Source organism: Schistocerca americana, chromosome 5 (genome assembly GCF_021461395.2).
Source record: "Schistocerca americana isolate TAMUIC-IGC-003095 chromosome 5, iqSchAmer2.1, whole genome shotgun sequence".
NCBI classification, from domain to species: domain Eukaryota; kingdom Metazoa; phylum Arthropoda; class Insecta; order Orthoptera; family Acrididae; genus Schistocerca; species Schistocerca americana.
This window is the reverse complement of record NC_060123.1, coordinates 173,953,727-173,966,507: the sequence shown is the minus strand read 5'-3', so window position 1 is coordinate 173,966,507 and position 12,781 is coordinate 173,953,727. Positions and strand designations below refer to the sequence as shown.

At 46.5% G+C, this 12,781-nt stretch overlaps 1 non-coding gene across 1 annotated transcript; it reads left to right on the top strand.

Moving 5' to 3' along the window:
• Positions 1 to 5,007: 5,007 nt before the first annotated feature.
• On the top strand, positions 5,008 to 5,082 carry Trnas-gga. The gene has a single exon. It is a non-coding gene; the product is annotated as a tRNA-Ser (tRNA).
• The last annotated feature ends 7,699 nt before the right edge of the window (positions 5,083 to 12,781 follow it).

The window sequence follows — 12,781 nt, the reverse complement described above, 5'->3', positions numbered from 1 at the left end:
GCCTTGTGCTAATCGGACGTCCCGTCTCACCTATGTAGACTAATCCACACGCACAACCAATTTCATACACGCCAGCTGTGTGTAGTTTGTCAACTGCATCCTTGGTAGAACCGAGCATGTCTGATATTTTGTTTCTGCTTCGGAAAATTGGTTTGATGTCGGCTTTTCGTAGAATTTTGCCAATACGTTCGGTGACCCCTTGTACATATGGTAACACAGCAATGCTCTGTGCCTCCTCCTCCTCTTCCCTATTAGTCTTCTCCCTTGTCGACACGGTGCTGTCTATCATCTGCTTCCCATAGCCGTTAGTTCCGAAGATGCGTTCAAGTTCTGTCTTCAGATGTTCTTCGTCGCTTATCCTGTACGCTCTCTTCGTTAGTGTGTGCAGGGCGGACTTCTTCTGCGTGGGGTGATGGTGGGAGGAGGCGTGAAGGTACCTGTCCGTATTGGTTGGTTTCCTGTACACTTTGTGGCCAAGTTTACCATCAGGTTTTCGATAAACTTCCACGTCGAGAAAAGGCAGCACCCCATTCTTCTGTTTCCATTGTAAAGTGAATTTTCCTATGCTGTTGGTTAAGGTGCTTGTGGAAGTTCTGTAACTCCTCTTCTCCGTGGGGCCAGATGACGAAAGTATCATCGACATAGCGAAGCCAACAATTTGGACGTAATGGTGCGGACTGGAGGGCTGTTTCCTCAAATGCCTCCATGAAAATTTCTGCGGCGATAGGGGTGAGCCCATAGCTACACCATCAGTTTGTTCATAAAATTGACCTCTCCACTTGAAATAGGTGGTCGTCAGACAGTGGCGCACAAGGTTACATATATCAGGTGCCACGCGTTCTTCTAGGATGTTGACAGTATCTGACACTGGGACATTCGTGAATAGGGATTTGACGTCGAAACTAACCATCAGATCTTGGTCCGTAAGACGCATTTCCTTTAGGAGAGACACGAAGTGAGTGGAATCCTTAACGTAGGACTCGGTTTGATGCACTAGGTGTCGGAGCCTAGGTGCCAGTTCTTTCGCTAGGTAGTAGGTCGGCGAATTTATACTGTTTACTATGGGCCTTAAGGGGAAGTCGGTTTTGTGTACCTTCGGTACACCATATATCCTTGGTGCCTGTGTCACTTGCGGGATGAATCTTCTGGCCTTGTCGAAGTTGATTCTAGAGTGCTTGAGCAATGCCTGCGTCGTTTTGATTACCTTGGCCGTCGGATCTCCCTGAAGTTTCTTGTAGATAGGTTCTGCGAGAATATCTTCCATTCGTTTGTTGTAATCAGTTGTGTCCAAGACTACAGTGGCGTTGCCCTTATCTGCCTGTACCACTACTAAGTGGGGGTTGTCCCTGAGTTCCTTGATGGCATGGTATTCCTCAGCGTTGATGTTTGCTTCGGTGGCTTTGCTTTATTCAGAACTCTGACCGTTTCCTGCCGGATCTTCTCCGCCTCGGCCTGTGGCAGATGACGTACCGAAGCCTCTACGGATTCTATGATATCTTCTTTTGGAACTCGCTTAGGTGCGACTGCGAAATTCATCCCGTTGGTCAGAATTGCTGTGGTTGTTTCGCTTCAATTTTATTGAAGAAGACAACGGCCGCGGAAGCCTACGCTTATTTAAATGTATTTGACGATGCTGGTGCTGATTCCGCATTTAACATTTGACGATGCCACTATGGCTTCAGTGCATTAGGACTTTTTTATGAAACAGGTATACCTCTTCATATTTAAAGCGCACAAATGTAAATTTTGTCAGTACTACTTTTCATTATGGTCTATGTATTGTTCTTAAGCTGTATAGAGTTTGCGAGTGTATTTATGTTTTTCCCATTTTTTCTGCAGATCTGATGATGGTCATTAAAGACCGAAACCGGTAATCTGTTAACAAAAAGTTTGCTACCATAGACGTAAATTAAAGGAAACTTATTAAATATTGCTTCTGTCTGTCCAACTTTCAGTCCCTCAAAAAATCACAGGTAGAGGGGCTGACTCTATACTATTGCCAATATGACGGTCGGGAAATGGCACAAAATTTTCGAAAATCTAGGAAAAGACAGAAAATTTCCCCTGTCTGCACACACGAAGCACATTTAATCTTAACGAAGTCGGTACTGGACTGAAACCGATTTTTTTGCGATTAGCCAGTTCGTCAGCAACCTGTGCTGGGCGAGCAGACGCAAAATCATTTGCTGAACCAAATCACTTGAGCGAAAACAAAGGCGACGGTCCAGTGCTTTTAGCAGCGCCGAAACGTCCGCCCGCACGTAGCGCGCACACAGAAGCCGCATTATCGCGGTCGACGCGACGGGGGCGTGACTGACGCAGTGAGACTTAGCGATGGGCTCTCCGTCGCTACAAGACACCCCAACCCTATGCGAAGCTTTTCTCTCCCAGTACGCAGCCCGGCAGACCACTAACGTACAATGGAAAAATACGTTGGTCCTAAAAAGAATGCACATCGCATTGTGGTATGTGCCAATACTGTCACAAACTTTTGCTAGATTTGAAACTTGTTCAAAGCCGACAGAGATCCTAAGATCAACCGACGTTTGAATCCCGAACGTCTGTAGCTTAAAATATCAACTGACCCATGAGATGCCTTTATATCTGTATGTTATGTTTTACTCATCTTAAATTCTTAGACTCTTCTATAAATAATATGAAAACATTGGTTTCCACTGATGGCGCCTTTTGCTCGTCATTCACTTCGTGTACCCCATAGCAGGGTCTTTGTGAACCTTGTGCTTATTACTTCTCAATCCTAATATCGCGCGTCATCAACAATGTAATTTCACTCCCAAGATTTTGGCCAAGTCCTCCATTAGTGGGGGAAATGTTTATGCACAAATAAGCCCTTTGCTGCCAGTGTGTCACTGACACGACAGCTGTTCAAGCAGATTCTGAGCCACCATCGTACCACTGGTTCCACAAAAATTTGCACCACGTCAACATTACATCATCTGCGCCGTGTTCATGTCGTACAGAGGAGAAAATATCTTTTTGGGTTGCGTAAATCGGCGCGATTCCTTAATGCTTCATTGCAGAATCTGTTAAAACTGCACTGTCATTTGTGGACTACAATAATGTTCTTACCGCAGAACTAATGCAAGATCTACAGCATCTTCTGATGCCTATGATATGGTCAAACAATGGCCAAATTTGTTGTCTTCTGATTCATTTGATCCTTGATGCGGTCCGCCACGACTTGCTCTCCAATACCACCACCACCATCTCTGAGTAGTTGTTAAAAGCCACGACGCCAGTTATTTGCTGGATATATTCCACTTTGGGTGTTCCGATATAGTGTTCTGCCCTCTATGGTTTTCTCTAATACCACAGAAGTTAGCCCCTAATGTCTTAAAAGTGTCCTATTATCCTATCATACTGTCCCTTCTTCTTGCAAACTTTTCCTCGCGGTCATTTCCTTGCCGGTTCTGCAGAAAACCACCTCATTCCTTATCTTATCAGTGCACTTCTCAGCATCTTTCTGTAACACCACAACTGATATACTTAGATTCACTTCTTTTTCGATTTTATCAAAGTCCATGATTCATTTCCATACAATGCTGTGATTCAGACATGCAATTTCAGAAATATCTTCCTCAAATTAAGGCATATCTTTGATACTAGTAGACTTCTTTCAGCAGCGAGGAATGGTCTCTTTGTCTGCTTCTAATGTTTTCCTTGCTTCGTCGATTGTGTTTTTGGCTTCCAAGATAGCATAATTCTTTCACTCTGTGTGCTCCTTAGTTTTTATGTTTATCGCTAATATCATATGAACTTCTTATCTCACTGAATTTCTTCTCATTGTTCGTACTTCCGTCTTTCTTTGGTTTACTCTCAGTCCATATTCTATAGCCAGTAACTATTCATTCCACTGAACAGGTCCACAAATTATTCGTCACTTTCACTGACGACAGCTATGTCATCAGTGAACCTCATCATTTGTATCCTTTCATACTGGATTTTAATAGTACTGCTAACCTTTCACATTTTTAATATCGTTAAATGTGAGACAGCGTCATTATAGAGGTTACGAGACAGAGGAAAGTCCTTCGTAGGACGACACAAAGTCGACAAAATCCACCGATGTCTGTAAAACAACTGTATGTGCAGCTTGTCGCTATCTCATGAGTTGCACATTCCCGAAGAGCTACGCATCAAAGACTGAGCAATTGGTCTGTATGTCATACACCTAGCAGTTTGGGTTCCTCTCACGCCTGTGAGTTAATTATTATGTCAGAGACACCGAAAAGTAACATCTGGAGTGATGTCTTCAATAGATCAGTCTCGACTGAGTTTCCTGATTCAGTCCAGTCATACTTTTCCTGGAACAAAAGTTGTTTCCGTACCATCACAGAAACGTGACGGGAAGAGACCAGCTTGGCAGTGGGGAGTTCTTCATGTGAGTAGTCTCCAAATTCGTTAGGAGTGCTTTGTTGGTGGTCGTAGCCGCGTAGTTAACACTCGGAAAAACAGAGACGTGACACTGTAATCACACGTACGACTTTTCAGATGTGCACATGATCCAGATCTTTTCTTCACGGTCATAATATCGGTCCACACCAAACTACTCTGAGGTGGAATTTGTTGCAGCTGAGTATAGCCATCTCATGGAATTATCAGAGGGGCGTCCGGATCTCAATCCCGCAGGGAACTTGACATGCATTTGGGAGACGGATCACAGCCCGTCTGACGCTCCTGACGACTATTGTAGATATCCTCAAATTCTTTGTCAACATTCGAATAAACTTTCAATGTGAAACTTCCTGGCAGATTAAAACTTTGTGCCGGACCAAGACTGGAACTCGGGACCTTTGCCTTTCGCGGGCAAGTGCAAATCGCATTCTGGAAACGTCCCCTAGGCTGTGGCTAGGCCATGTTTCCGCAATATCCTTTCTTTCAAGAGTGCTAGTCCTGCATGGTTCGCAGGAGAGATTCTGGAAAGTTTGGAAGGAAGGAGATGAGGTACTGACGGAAGTAAAGCTGTGAGGAAGCGTCGTGAGTCGTGTTTGGGTAGCTCAGTTGGTAGAGCACTTGCCCGGGAAAGGCAAAGGTCCCGAGTTCGAGTCTCGGTCCGGCACACAGTTTTAATCTGCCAGGAAGTTTCATATCAGCGCACACTCCGCTGCTGAGTGAAAATTTCATTCTGGGAGCTTTCAATGTATTTGGTAACCTGACAAATAAAGGACATACCAAGTTGCTTACAAACGTGAATGGCAGCTAAGAATAACTGTATCGTACTAACTAGTTTAGGTAATTTCTAAAGTGTATGTCAGATTTTAGAACATATTCAAAATGTTCAAATGTGTGTGAAATATTATGGGACTTCAGGAGTCATCAGTCCCTAAGCTTACACAGTACTTAACCTAAATTATCCTAAGGACAAACACGCACACACCCTTGCCCGAGGGAGGACTCGTACCTCCGCCGGGACCAGCCGCCCAGTCCATGACTGCAGCACCCAAGACCGCTCGGCTAATCCCGCGCGTCCTAGAACATATTCTAATAATACAGTTTGTGTAATATTACGTGCCAAATGCCTTACAGTTGAACAATACCTTTCAATGTATACCTGTAATATCAGAACAGTGCCATTGATTATTTTTATGGAATATTAATTTTATTTACGTTCAGGAACTTTGAACTTCAGGAGAGAGCAAGACAGTTTTTAGCTTATCGCTGCTAGGATTTCGTCTCTCGCATGTTACTATATGTTCAGACTGCTCGTCCTCTGTCTTCACTCTCTTCTGACATAGGCATCGAGAAGGACAGCACGATATACGCCATTGCTTTTTACGGCCGTTATTGTACACAAATTTGCATAAATATTACACTTTTAAGTCAGTAACGAAGGCACTGATGTAAACCATATTGTTTAAACTCTAAATACTTATGAGAAGACGTTAAACCTAAGGTAAATTCATTTCATAGTTATTCTACAACTAATACGCTCACAATCATTTGTAATTTTCTATATCGAATGGCTCAAATGGCTCTGAGCACTATGGGACTCAACTGCTGAGGTCATTAGTCCCCTAGAACTTAGAACTAGTTAAACCTAACTAACCTAAGGACATCACACACATCCATGCCCGAGGCAGGATTCGAACCTGCGACCGTAGCGGTCTCGCGGTTCCAGACTGCAGCGCCTAGAACCGCACGGCCACTTCGGCCGGCTCTGTGTTGAAGAAGGATATCCTATGTACCTGTAATTGTCAGTCTGCATATGCTCTGGGAGACAGACGTCTAAAAAAAAAAAAGACAGTTGTCAACTATTTCTCTCCACGTAGGCACATGTAGAGAGAGAGAGAGAGAGAGAGGCAGAGACAGAATCAAGCAACTTTGGTGAAAATACTGATTAACATTTTAGTATCTGTATAATTGGAGTTTGAATAAGATCAAAGCCTAATTAACGTTTTATGTGGAAACGTATAAAGACAGAAATTCAACGACAATTGATTCGTATATTGAGTAGTTTATTCCACGCGGACACTACAGATCATATGACATACTTTTTTCTGAAAGATGGCCTAATTCCAAGATTTTTGCTTAAATTTTATGATAATGTAGGAACGTCGTCGTACCTGAGAACATATACTGCAAATGTTTCATATGTAGGACATACAATGTAGGAAACCACAATGAGCATCTACGAAGGTCAAGTATTTCAATGGAAACTACCTTTTAGACTTAATTAGGTACTTCCTTTTTGATCTCTTTATTTTTGCTAATTTTCTCTTACTGTATTATAAGAGTGTCTAGCAAGAGTGTTAGACGAGATCTTACAACGCCACAAAAATTCCAATTTTGAAAATTTTGGTAATATTTCTTCCGTCAGTCGTCGTAAGTGGTACACGGAAAGAAGACTGTGAGACACTGGAAAGGGGCAGTGCTGCCCCGTGAAAGGAAGGCGGCCAGGTCTGCGTCTCGAGCTGGCTCACCGTTTTAACACGTCATTTGCAGATTGACACTATGTTGGTAAGCAGGATTGAACCCGTAACTTTGTGTTGCATTGGAAACAGTCGGCTATTCTGTGGCTGTTCCATTTCCCTGCAACATTGTTCCTTCCACGAGTGCTAGTAGGATGAGGTGTGCAGGACGACTTCCGTGAAGTTTGGATGTTAGGAGAGACGTGAAGTGAAGCTGCGATGGCGGACCTGGATTGCTCTGCCGGTAAGTAACTGCCCGCGAAAGGCACTCTTCCGGGTTCGAATAGCTGTGCAGTACACAGTTACTCTTTGCCAGGATATTACAAAACAGCGTACACTCCGCTGCAGAGTGAAAGATTCGTTCTTGTCACATGCAATCCATGTAGAAAAGGAGTTAGTCCTCGACGTATCGGGTATTTTGATCACCCGCCAGGGTATCCGAGAGCGCTAACGCACTGCTTCCTGGACTTTTTTAAAATCTCATATCTCATTTTGTTCGCTCTTATTCGTTGCATCTGCTTGGGGCGGACGTCGTAAGACATCCGTGTAAGTTCGTTGTTGATCGATTAACTCAGTTTTTTTATTACAGAGGGCATCTAACCCTCTGACCGAACACGCTGAGCTACCGTGTCGGGTAGGCGCGCCGGCCCCGGATCGAATCCGCCCGGCGGATTAACGACGAGGGCCGGTGTGCCAGCCAGCCTGGATGTGGTTTTTAGGCGGGTTTCCACATCCCGCTAGGTGAATACCGGGCTGGTCCCCACGTTCCGCATCAGTTACACATGTGGCAGACATTTGCAACACGCCCACACTATTTTACGATTTACACTGTACGCAGCCAGTTGGGGTTACTCTGATTCCGTCCTGGGGGTGGGGGGGGGGGGGGGGGGGGGTACGGAGTGGCGGCATGAAAGGCATCCGGCCATCCTTAACACTAACATTGCCGAATTCATCGTAACCCCGCCGACCCTGCGGTCGCTGCGGGACTATGGCGTAAGCGAATGAAAGAAAGTATCGGGTATTTTGATCAATCCTAGCCTCAAGGTGCCTGTACTGACAACACAGTAAAATTTGAGGAGGAGTGTGTTCGCAGTGATCGAGAATGTGGAACGTTTTACACCACTTCTAGTGAAACGGAAAATTTCAGAGTAAACTACAAAAGGTAGTAAGAGTAACTGGATACGCCGCTCCCAATCAAAGACATCTGGCACCGCAGTACACACATCTCTGGCGTTACGACAGGATTCTCGTTGCGTGTCGGTGTCCTGCTGCAGCGCAGTAGTGGACAGTTACTGCGTGATGAAAGCAGCAGCATAACTGCGTTACGGAGGAAGCGCGACGTGGCGGCGGATGTGTGGGCGAAACAGCTGGCGGACTGCGGGCGGCGACCTTCAGCCTAATGTGTCTGTGTGTGTGAGGCACGCGGGGAATGCGGCGTGCTGGGCCACCTCGTGCTGGTGAGTCACCAGCGCGCTGCCGGTCACGGGACGCACGGCACTGCCACGCTGGAAGCCACGGCCCGCGGATCACTGCTCCGTGAAAGCCTTTCCTTCCGCTGTGCGTTACACGATTAGCGTCACCGCAATGCGCGATGTTATCGACAAGACTCTTTACTTTCTGCCACGTGCTTATTTTTCATCAGTCTACTGTCGCTGAATGTCTCCTTTTACCCTGAAGGGGATCGTCTTAATTTAAACGCAGTCCGGTCACTTAGTGAACACCGCCTATAGTCGTTGACAACGCACAACAACCACTTACAGGCGGCATGTGACAGCACTAGCAGTGGAGGGGAAATTAAGGGGTGTCTGGGGACACGGAAAACAGTGCAGTCGACGTCGTAATGCGGAAACAGAGCCGGGGTCGTTTCTAGCATTAGGCAAGACTAGACGGCCGCCTAGGCCGGCAAAAGGCGAAAGAAATTAATATCAAATCAAACGGCGAAAAATGAAGCAAATTAAGAGAAAAAGGAAAAAGAACAACACCGAATTGTTTTCAAAAGCATAGGGGACAATTGCTTAGTAAGTCCTCACTTGGCCCACCCGGTTGGCCGTGCGGTCCAACGCACAGCTTTCCGGGCGGGAAGGAGCGCCTGGTCCCCGGCACGAATCCGCCCGTCAGATTTGGGTCGAGGTCCGGTGAATCGGCCAGTCTGTGGATGGTTTTTAGGCGGTTTTCCATCTGCCTCGGCGAATGCGGGCTGGTTCCCCCTATTCCGCCTCAGTTACACTACGTCGGCGATTGCTGCGCAAACAAGTTCTCCACATACGCGTACACCAGCATTACTCTACCACGCAAACATAGGGGCTACACTCGTCTGGTGTGAGACGTTCCCTGGGGGTCCACCGGGGGCCGAACCGCACAATAACCCTGGGTTCGGTGTGGGGCGGCGGAGGGGTGAAGTGGACTGCGATAGTCGTCTTGGTGTTGCGGACCAATGCGGCGGGGACGGAGCCTCTCCGTCGTATCTAGGTCCCCGGTTAACATACAATACAATACATACAAGTCCTTACTTACTGTGACTAAACTAAGTACACTGCGTCTACCTATTTCAAAAGTAAAGCAGCCGCTACTGAATACGAAGCGGAAACGAACATGACCATGATTCTCCTCTGTCAAGCCCTGCAGCGGTGCACTTCGATGCTTCGGCGTGTCTACCCATATAGCGTAGTTTATAAATTCAAGGAAAAATCATTCGTACAAGAAAATGGTTCCACATCTCTATTAGTCCATTTGTTGCAATTAAATAAAATAAGTAACTGATGTCAAATATGGTCGCACTGGTATATTTGAGTTCTAGTTTAAAAAGTTCAGCACATTCTCCCTATTTGTCTTTTGAGAAATTTAAAAATTGAGGAGAAATAGAATAAGAAACTGAAGACACTTGTCCTCAATTGCTTTTAAATGAATTGAGGACAATGTATGAAAATTGAGAACAGTTATCAGAAAAAGAGGACGTCTGGTAACTTTAGTTTAATGATTAAAATAGGAGACTTGCATTGTTGTTGCGTTGGGTATTGGTGACGGTGCAGGCCGTCGGGGATGGTGGCGGGGGATATCGAGGAGAGCGATGGCAATAAAAAATAGGGGACGTTATTTTTCAGTTCTCGCCTAGGGCAGCAAACTGACCACCAGTACGAAATACGAACTACGAAGCTACCAACAGTGTCCCCTCGACGACCACTGCTGCGTGTGTGTGTGTGTGGGGGGGGGGGGGGGGGGTCTGCAGCGAGCGCCTGGTTCATCCACCCATGACGAATTCTGTTCATCGGCGACGAAGGCTGGAATTTCCCCGCCACGACCGTAAGTTTACGTCCACTGAGTGGCGACAGGTGGCCTCTGTTAGACGAATCACGTTTTATGCACCATCGGACACGTGGCCGTTTGCGTGTACGGTTCTACTACAATAGTCGGGAGGGTTCAGGCCGGATGAGGGAGCGTTACGGCCTGGGGAATGTTTTCGTGGTACTCCCTGTGTCATCTCGTCATTCTGGAAGGCACAATGCTCCGACACAAGTATACACCTTTCCTTGGGGACCATGCCCACCACTATATGCAGTATGGTTTTTCTTCGGCACGATGGCATCTACTAGCAGGACAATGCAACGCGACACGCAGCTCCTGGTTCTAAGAGGACCAGAATGAATACACAGTACTCCCCTGATTAAAACCCAATCGAGTATCTCCGGGACCAACTCGATCGGGCTGTTCACGCCGTGGAACCTCAACCGAGAAACCTAATGCAGCTGACCACGGCACCGAAGTCGACACGGCTTCACATCCCTGTCTGTACTTCCAGAAATCGTTGGCTCTCTTCCTGCCCTTACGCGCTGCAAAGGATGGTTATTCAGGCTTTTGACAGGTGGTCAAAATAATGTGGTTGGACAGTGTAATAAGTGGTGCCCGCGTGTGAGCTCAAGCTACTTGATACTGCAGCATGCGAAACATCAATGTCCTATCGTAAGATCTGCCCATTGTACTCAAAGGACGCAGCAAATCACAACTTGTTAGTACAATGGGTTACACTGTATTTCTATTTTTGTGTCGCCTAACCAAGGATGCTGTACAAGTTAAAGATCTTCCAATAGAAGACAAATCGGCGTTTATGAGAATTTTACGAATGGGAGTTGGAAAATAAGTTTCCCCTGTTGACTGTGGTCAGAGTTGTGTGACAGGAAAATAAGAGAATGAGACATTAAATATAAGATCTATCTTTATTTTTCTACATAATTTCCAAGTACATTGAGACATTTGTCATGCTGCTTTATAAGCTTCAAAAAGCCTTCCAGGAAAAAATCAGGGCGTAGCGTAAGGAAGAAGCGTTGAACGGCTTGTTTGACGTCAGCATTACTGCCAAAGCGCCTTCCACCGAGAGTCTTCTTCAAAGCAGGAAACAGATGGAAGTCACTTGATGCCAGATCCGGACTGTAAGGCGGATGGTGTAGGCGCTCCCAACCAAGAGTTGCAATATGGTTTTGCGTTCCCGCTGCCGTGTGTGGTCTCGCAGTGTCATCCAACAGCGTCCGTCCAGGTCTCGGTATGTCCTGCACTGAATTGCTGGCACCATCTTCGCACCATTTGCCTCGACATTACACCTGACCCATACACCTCGATAAGGCGGTTACGAATTTATGTGCCTGATACTCCACGTGCCCATTCATAGCGGATAACAGCTCTCACTTCCGCCTGTGACCACGACTCCAAAACGCACCTTCTCTCCATAGCTGCGGGAAGAGACTGAGCGGCTGGCCTCTGCTTTGCGCAGGCACTGCGACAGCGCCATCTGCTAGATCACTGTCGACCTCTACCCAGTGGTGTATCGTTTTCTTGCACGTGCGCGTCCACCTGCCGTGTCGTCAGCCATACCACACAACTCTGCCCACAGTAGATAGGGGAAACATACGAGGTGCATTCAAGTTCTATGGCCTCCGATTTTTTTTCTAATTAACTACTCACCCGAAATCGATGAAACTGGCGTTACTTCTCGACGTAATCGCCCTGCAGACGTACACATTTTTCACAACGCTGACGCCATGATTCCATGGCAGCGGCGAAGGCTTCTGCAGGAGTCTTTTTTGACCACTGGAAAATCGCTGAGGCAATAGCAGTACGGCTGGTGAATGTGCGGCCACGGAGAGTGTCTTTCATTGTTGGAAAAAGCCAAAAGTCACTAGGAGCCAGGTCAGGTGTGTAGGGAGCATGAGGAATCACTTCAAAGTTATCACGAAGAAACTGTTGCGTAACCTTAGCTCGATGTGCGGGTGCGTTGTCTTGGTGAAACAGCATGCGCGCAGCCCTTCCCGGACGTTTTTGTTGCAGTACAGGAAGGAATTTGTTCTTCAAAACATTTTCGTAGGATGCACCTGTTACCGTAGTGTCCTTTGGAACGCAATGGGTAAGGATTACGCCCTCGCTGTCCCAGAACATGGACACAATCATTTATTCAGCACTGGCGGTTACCCGAAATTTTTTTGGTGGCGGTGAATCTGTGTGCTTCCATTGAGCTGACTGGCGCTTTGTTTCTGGATTGAAAAATGGCATCCACGTCTCATCCATTGTCACAACCAACGAAAAGAAAGTCCCATTCATGCTGTCGTTGCGCGTCAACATTGCATGGCAACATGCCACACAGGCAGCCATGTGGTCGTCCGTCAGCATTCGTGGCACCCACCTGGATGACACTTTTCGCATTTTCAGGTCGTCATGCAGGATTGTGTGCACAGAACCCACAGAAATGCCAACTCTGGAGGCGATCTGTTCAACAGTCATTCGGCGATCCCCCAAAACAATTTGGACTCGCATTCGGGAGGACGATGGTTCAATCCCGTCTCAGGCCATCCTGATTTAGGTTTTCT